This window comes from Phyllobates terribilis, unplaced genomic scaffold (assembly GCF_046119375.1).
Source record: "Phyllobates terribilis strain yellow unplaced genomic scaffold, ASM4611937v1 Scaffold_11__3_contigs__length_659146591, whole genome shotgun sequence".
Lineage (NCBI taxonomy): Eukaryota > Metazoa > Chordata > Amphibia > Anura > Dendrobatidae > Phyllobates > Phyllobates terribilis.
In genome coordinates, this window is record NW_027362771.1 from 438614476 (window position 1) to 438622245 (window position 7770).

Consider the following 7770-nt stretch of genomic DNA (forward strand, 5'->3'; position numbering starts at 1 on the left):
CTAGAGTTCTCGTCCTCTTCCTCTCTGAAGACAATTTGCATAGGAGGAGCAGAGTAACTTACTTATATACTACTTCTCCAGGACATGTACATACATTAGGGGAAAACAAAAACATCCAAATCCTTGCCTGCCACAATGGCCAGAAAGTCACTGAGCTTCCGTTGTTAACTACTTAACTTCATAAAACTCGCAGGTATTGAATATTCCTGACTAGTGCTAGCTTATACCACAATTATGCCTTTTAAATACATTTCTGTTTTTCTACTTTTATTCCTCAAAAATAGCGTTTAAGTTCTTCTGATTTTACAAAGTTGTAAAAACTTCCGAGCCAGCCAGGAGTCGAACCTAGAATCTTCTGATCCGTAGTCAGACGCGTTATCCATTGCGCCATTCTGTAGAGTACTGAAACTTTTTAATTCTGCATGACGAGTGACCCTCACCGTTTCTATCCTTATGTTAAATCACTTCATTAGGCTATTGTGGACATTTTTGTTTGGATTATTATTATGTTATCATCGACATATACATGTTTATTCCTGAACGAATTGAAGAAAAAAAAAATCAAAATAAAGTATGAAAAAAATGACAAAGATTGTCACTAAAATTGCAGTTTTATGTAAAACAAAAGTAAATAAAAAAAAAAAGTATATGTATTGCCATGTCCAGGAAAATACCTAAGCACTAAAACTAAAATGAACACCGTCAATAAATTAAAAACTATTTCATTATAGTGACGCACAAAAGATGGAATACAATGTGATAAAAACCTCATATAATAAAAATAAAAAATGATGTCACTGAAAATGACACCTCGTCCCACAAGGAATGCAGCTCGCCACCTATAATTTCTTTCTATATGCAGCCCATGTACCCAGCCGAGTATGAGACCCCTGTCTTAGACTGGCTGGTCAACTGTTTCTAGACTAATTCATGACAAGCTATGGCATTCCCTACACCAGAAATCTCACTCCAGTACCTGACTGGAGTGTAATTTCTGGCATGGCGCATGCCACTCATCAGATGCTCCAATTCTTGAAGAGACGTGCACCTCTCCATGAACCAGGAGCGTCTGACTCCAGCACGCCCCCTCATCAAGACCAGCATGAACAATGCCGTTCTTGATGAATCGGGCCTAAAGTGCGGTAACCTCATTGATTTCTAAAATTAAGGCACACCTACTCATTCTAACTTCACATTTAAAATAAATAATGCCCCCATTGTGCCTCCTTAACACTACTACTTATGAGGTTATTCTATAGGCAAATACAAGATCAGTGACATCCTATGGCAGCCATGTGCTCTGCATCTTACATGGTCTCTGCGGTTCCATAGGATGTTTCATTTTCTCCCATTGAATTGATGCTACTAGGAGAGAATAGCTCAGTCATTTTGCATATGCTGGAATAAGGGAAATGTGTCTTCTCAAAAATGTTGGAAGGCAGTGTGAGAAAAAATAAATGTATCCCTCTGTAAATAAAAAAAATAAAAAAAATCTGAGATTTGTTATATAGTCTTGAGCATGGGTGCTAGAACGCACCGAAAATAATAGGCTTACTATTATTATGCTACCAAAAGATTATATATGATGAGTTTAAAGGGGTTGTCCAGCCTTACTGTAGAGTGTCTGCAGACTTGTTGCCTATGTGACTGCAGACTTGAGAAACCTCACATCATACACACTACGCTCCATGGGGATTCTCTGGTGCCGCCGCCTCGCGCTCATGTGACTGCAAGTATGTTATTTGCATACTTCCGGACACATGCTGACTAGATGTCTAGATGTGGGCGGCTTTGCTCAGTGCAAGTGTATTAAGTGAGCTCTAAAACAGTCTAGTCTAAATGTGGCCGGGAGTATGTGTGGCACCCCTGCGGGGGATTACCACAGGATCCATAGGTGCAGGGAGAGATGTACACTTAGGCACACACAACACCTTCCACCCCAGGTCTGAGGGGAGGAGTCAGTTTCCAGGGAGACAGCAAAGTGGCAGTTGGTCTCGAGAGGGATGAAGGAGAGGAGAGACAGAGAGCTGTTGGCTGAGGACCAGTTAAGCCCTGAACTAGGAAACAGGTCTGTGTTGTGAAGCGCCCTAGAGAGAGGGACGGAGGCTAGAAGGAGAAAGAAAGAGATAAAACGATTATCCCTTTAGCTCACCCGGACACCGGAGACCGAGATTGCTATTAATTCAGGAATAGCATAGAAAACCCGGACAGATCAGGAGGATCTAATCCTCCTGAAGAAGAAGGGGAAAGAGTCGCCAAACTTGACCAAGTATAGGACCAGGGCCCAGAAAGACAATTGGTAGCCCCAAGGAAAGGTCCTCATTGTCAGTAGTGGAGAAGGACCCCAAAGAAAGTGAAGGTGGCACGTTCAGCTTAAGGCAGGACTGATCCCAAACAACGCACACAGTGTTAGAGGAGGCCTCACAAATCTCCAGAGTGAATATCTCTACCTGCACCAAAAACCTGGTTACCCTCCTGAACTGTACCTGTTACCAGACATCAGTAAAAGAAAGGTACTAAAACAAAGACTTAATGTGTGTGTGTGCCTATTTTGACATTACTGCCTATAGCGTTCGTACAAGCCATATGCCGATCACCTCAGCGACCATACACAGCACTGGTAACCGATTTTACCAGTTGCCACAGGAGGCGTCAGGACACAATACTCCCATCATCCTGACCCCCATCCCTTTACTGACGGTCCAGGGCACGGAACCGACCAACCATGATCCCCACAGAGGTAACCCATCCATCCCGGTATCCGAGTACCCCTACCCCTGTCGACCGAATCATATGTATATCGCATACTTGCGGTCACAGAACCACCAGGCACCGGGGAATCCACTCAGTGCGTGTGCTGTGAGGATTCCCAGGTCTGCAGTCACATAAAATGACTGCAAGACCTTTAGCTTTAGACCGGATAACCCCTTTCATTTCCTTTACCTTCTGTAAAATACATTGGTCATAATTTTGATGGTTACCAATATTTGTCTAGTCATACTTTCTTCTGATCTGGCCCAATCCTGACTGTATTAAAAAGCAGGATATGATCCGGAAGAACAGACTGAGCTCTTATATGTTTGTGTGATATCTCAGATGTCTCTTTTCTCAATCTCTCTCCTGTATTTCTAGTTGTAAGCTGATCAGGATGGCATTGTAGAGAATACTGTTTTATTAGAGCAGAGGGTGTATTGTGGAGGGAGCAGGGAGTGGAGGGTGGTGTATAAAGCTTGAGGGAGGAGAAGAGTAACTTACTTATATATTACTTCTCCAGGACATGTACATAAATTAGGGGAAATAAAAACTATTTTACCATCCAAAGCCTTGCCTGGCACAATGGTTAGAATGGCACAAAGCTTACGCTTGTTAACCACATGTGATCTTACAACTTGGTGGTATTAAACATTTGTGTCTAGTAACGGGTCATTCTACAATGGTGCCATTAATTATGTCTTTTAAATATACTTTTGGTAATCTACTTTTATTTATTTAGAATTCATATTTTGGCTTTACAAAGTTTATATTTAAAAAAGAAATAAAAAAATTTCGAGCCAGCCAGGAGTTGGACCTGGAATCTTCTGATCCGTAGTCAGACGCGTTATCCATTGCTCCACTGACCCTAATGAGGGTCTTATTCAAACTACAAATTTCAGCATTACTTGCCCACCACAACTGTGCTAATTGATATATTTTTAAATATTTGTATTTTATATTTAACGCTACATCATGTGCCTACCCCAAAAGTCTCAATGTAGAAATTGAAGCAAACATTAGTGGATACGTTATGTCACACTAAACACAAATTTATTGATGTTACTACTTATTTACGCTTGTGCTATTAAATAATATTCACATATAGGCCAGTCCATCCTCAAAGGGAATCTGTCATCAGGTTTTTGCTACCTAATCTGAAAGCAGCATAATATAGGTGAAGAGACCCTGATTCCAGTGATGTGTCACTTACTGGGCTGCTTGTTGTAATTTTGATAAAATGACTGTTTTAGCAGCCGGAGGACTATTTTAGCAGCCGGAGATTATCACTACAGGACTAGTAAACCTGCTGCCATGTAGTCCTCCATATTCATAAACACTATATAATCCAGCCCCCACCACTGATTGGCAGCTTTCTGCCTATGCACAGAAATCAGTAGTGTGGGTAAGGTTATACAGAGCTCACCACTCAGAATTGGTAGCTCTGCAGCAGAGAAAACAGGGATTCTATCAAAACTGGAGCAAAAACCCCAATAAGTGATAAATAGCTGGAATCAGGGTCTTTTATTAAATTATGGTACCAGAGTGTATTATGGAAAGCAGGCAAGCCAATGAAGACAGTGTGATGCTCTGGGCAATGCTTTGTCAGCAAACCTTTGGTCCCGCCATTCACCTGCTTGTTACTTTGACACATAATTTATGTAACTCTGACGATGCTAAAATTTAAAAGCTCATGCTGAACTTTTAGGACTTGTTCACACACAGCATAAATGCTATGTTTTTTTCTGCTGCCTTTTATCCACATGTTTTCTGCAGTGCAGGAGCCTGCATCAAAATAAGCAGTAACAATTCGTTAAAGGGTTACTATTGACTTTTAGGATTGCTACTTCCTGTAGGTGGCACTAGAGTTCTCGTCCTCTTCCTCTCTGAAGACAATTTGCATAGGAGGAGCAGAGTAACTTACTTATATACTACTTCTCCAGGACATGTACATACATTAGGGGAAAACAAAAACATCCAAATCCTTGCCTGCCACAATGGCCAGAAAGTCACTGAGCTTCCGTTGTTAACTACTTAACTTCATAAAACTCGCAGGTATTGAATATTCCTGACTAGTGCTAGCTTATACCACAATTATGCCTTTTAAATACATTTCTGTTTTTCTACTTTTATTCCTCAAAAATAGCGTTTGAGTTCTTCTGATTTTACAAAGTTGCAAAAACTTCCGAGCCAGCCAGGAGTCGAACCTAGAATCTTCTGATCCGTAGTCAGACGCGTTATCCATTGCGCCACTGGCCCTTCTGTAGAGTACTGAAACTTTTTAATTCTGCATGACGAGTGACCCTCACCGTTTCTATCCTTATGTTAAATCACTTCATTAGGCTATTGTGGACATTTTTGTTTGGATTATTATTATGTTATCATCGACATATACATGTTTATTCCTGAACGAATTGAAGAAAAAAAAAATCAAAATAAAGTATGAAAAAAATGACAAAGATTGTCACTAAAATTGCAGTTTTATGTAAAACAAAAGAAAATAAAAAAAAAAGTATATGTATTGCCATGTCCAGGAAAATACCTAAGCACTAAAACTAAAATGAACACCGTCAATAAATTAAAAACTATTTCATTATAGTGACGCACAAAAGATGGAATACAATGTGATAAAAACCTCATATAATAAAAATAAAAAATGATGTCACTGAAAATGACACCTCGTCCCACAAGGAATGCAGCCACCTATTTTTTTTTCTATATGCAGCCCATGTACCCAGCCGACTATGAGACCCCTGTCTTAGACTGGCTGGTCAACTGTTTCTAGACTCACTTTTATAGCATTATTAAAAAGTAATAATGCCCCCTATAGTGCTGTCCCATTGTGCCCCCTTAAAAGTAACTATGCCTCCACAGTGCTTTTTAAAAATAACTTTACTCCCTTAATGTCGTCAAAAATGTATGCCCCCTAAAAAGTAATAATGTCACCCTTACTGCTCTCTTAAAACTAATTATGCCCTCTGAATACCTAACACAGAAAAAAGTTTATACTCCCCTAATTGGGATCACTTGAGTGCAGAAACTAAAGAGGTTGTCCACTATTTTCACATTGATGACCTATCCTAAGGATATGTCTGATCGGCCGGGACCCAACACCCCTGCCGATCAGCTGTTATCGGCAGCCAGAAATACCCACTTGCGGAGCGCAACTCGGAGTTGTGCTTACATTTTGTGAACTTTGGCATCCTCATGACAAATGGGTAAAGCTGGGGCAGGATGCCACAGCTCGTCTAATTCATGACAAGCTATGGCATTCCCTACACCAGAAATCTCACTCCAGTACCTGACTGGAGTGTAATTTCTGGCATGGCGCATGCCACTCATCAGATGCTCCAATTCATGAAGAGTCGTGCACCTCTCCATGAACCAGGAGCGTCTGACTCCAGCACGCCCCCTCATGAAGACCAGCATGAACAATGCCGTTCTTTATGAATCGGGCCCAAAGTGCGGTAACCTCATTGATTTCTAAAATGAAGGTACACCTACCCATTCTAACTTCACATTTAAAATGAATAATGCCCCCATTGTGCCTCCTTAACACTACTACTTATGAGGTTATTCTATAGGCAAATACAAGATCAGTGACATCCTATGGCAGCCATGTGCTCTGCATCTTACATGGTCTTTGCTGTTCCATAGGATGTTTCATTTTCTCCCATTGAATTGATGCTACTAGGAGAGAATAGCTCAGTCATTTTGCATATGCTGGAATAAGACAAATGTGTCTTCTCAAAAATGTTGGAAGGCAGTGTGAGAAAAAATAAATGTATCCCTCTGTAAATAAAAAAAATAAAAAAATCTGAGATTTGTTATATAGTCTTGAGCATGGGTGCTAGAACGCACCGAAAATAATAGGCTTACTATTATTATGCTACCAAAAGATTATATATGATTAGTTTAAAGGGGTTGTCCAGCCTTACTGTAGAGTGTCTGCAGACTTGTTGCCTATGTGACTGCAGACTTGAGAAACCTCACATCATACACACTACGCTCCATGGGGATCCTCTGGTGCAGGCGCCTCGCGCTCATGTGACTGCAAATATGTTATCTGCATACTTCCGGACACATGCTGACTAGATGTCTAGATGTGGGCGGCTTTGCTCAATGCAAGTGTATTAAGTGAGCTCTAAAACAGTCTAGTGAAAATGTGGCCGGGAGTATGTGTATCGCATACTTGCGGTCACAGAACCACCAGGCACCGGGGAATCCACTCAGTGCGTGTGCTGTGAGGATTCCCAGGTCTGCAGTCACATAAAATGACTGCAGACCTCTAGCTTTAGACCGGATAACCCCTTTAATTTCCTTTACCTTGTGTAAAATACATTGGTCATAATTTTGATGGTTACCAATATTTGTCTAGTCATACTTTCTTCTGATCTGGCCCAATCCTGACTGTACAAAAAAGCAGGATATGATCTGGAAGAACAGACTGAGCTCTTATATGTTTGTGTGATATCTCAGATGTCTCTTTTCTCAATCTCCTGTATTTCTAGTTGTAAGCTGATCAGGACGGCATTGTAGAGAATACTGTTTTATTAGAGCAGAGGGTGTATTGTGGAGGGGGCAGGGAGTGGAGGGTGGTGTATAAAGCTTGAGGGAGGAGCAGAGTAACTTACTTATATATTACTTCTCCAGGACATGTACATAAATTAGGGGAAATAAAAACTATTTTACCATCCAAAGCCTTGCCTGGCACAATGGTTAGACTGGCACAAAGCTTATGCTTGATAACCACATGTGATCTTACAACTTGGTGGCATTAAACATTTGTGTCTAGTAACGGGTCATTCTACAATGGTGCCATTAATTATGTCTTTTAAATATACTTTTGGTTTTCTACTTTTATTCATTTAGAATTCATATTTTGGCTTTACAAAGTTTTATTTTTAAAAAAAACAAACAAACTTCCGTCCCAGCCAGGAGTCGAACCTAGAATCATTCTAATCTGTAGTCAGACACGTTATCCATTGCTCCACTGGCCCTAATGAGGATCTTCTTCAG

At 40.6% G+C, this 7770-nt stretch overlaps 1 non-coding gene across 1 annotated transcript; it reads right to left on the reverse strand.

Annotated features, from left to right (window-relative positions):
• Positions 1-4937: 4937 nt before the first annotated feature.
• TRNAR-ACG (transfer RNA arginine (anticodon ACG)) lies at positions 4938-5010 on the reverse strand. Its single transcript has one exon. It is a non-coding gene; the product is annotated as a tRNA-Arg (tRNA).
• Between the last annotated feature and the right edge of the window lie 2760 nt (positions 5011-7770).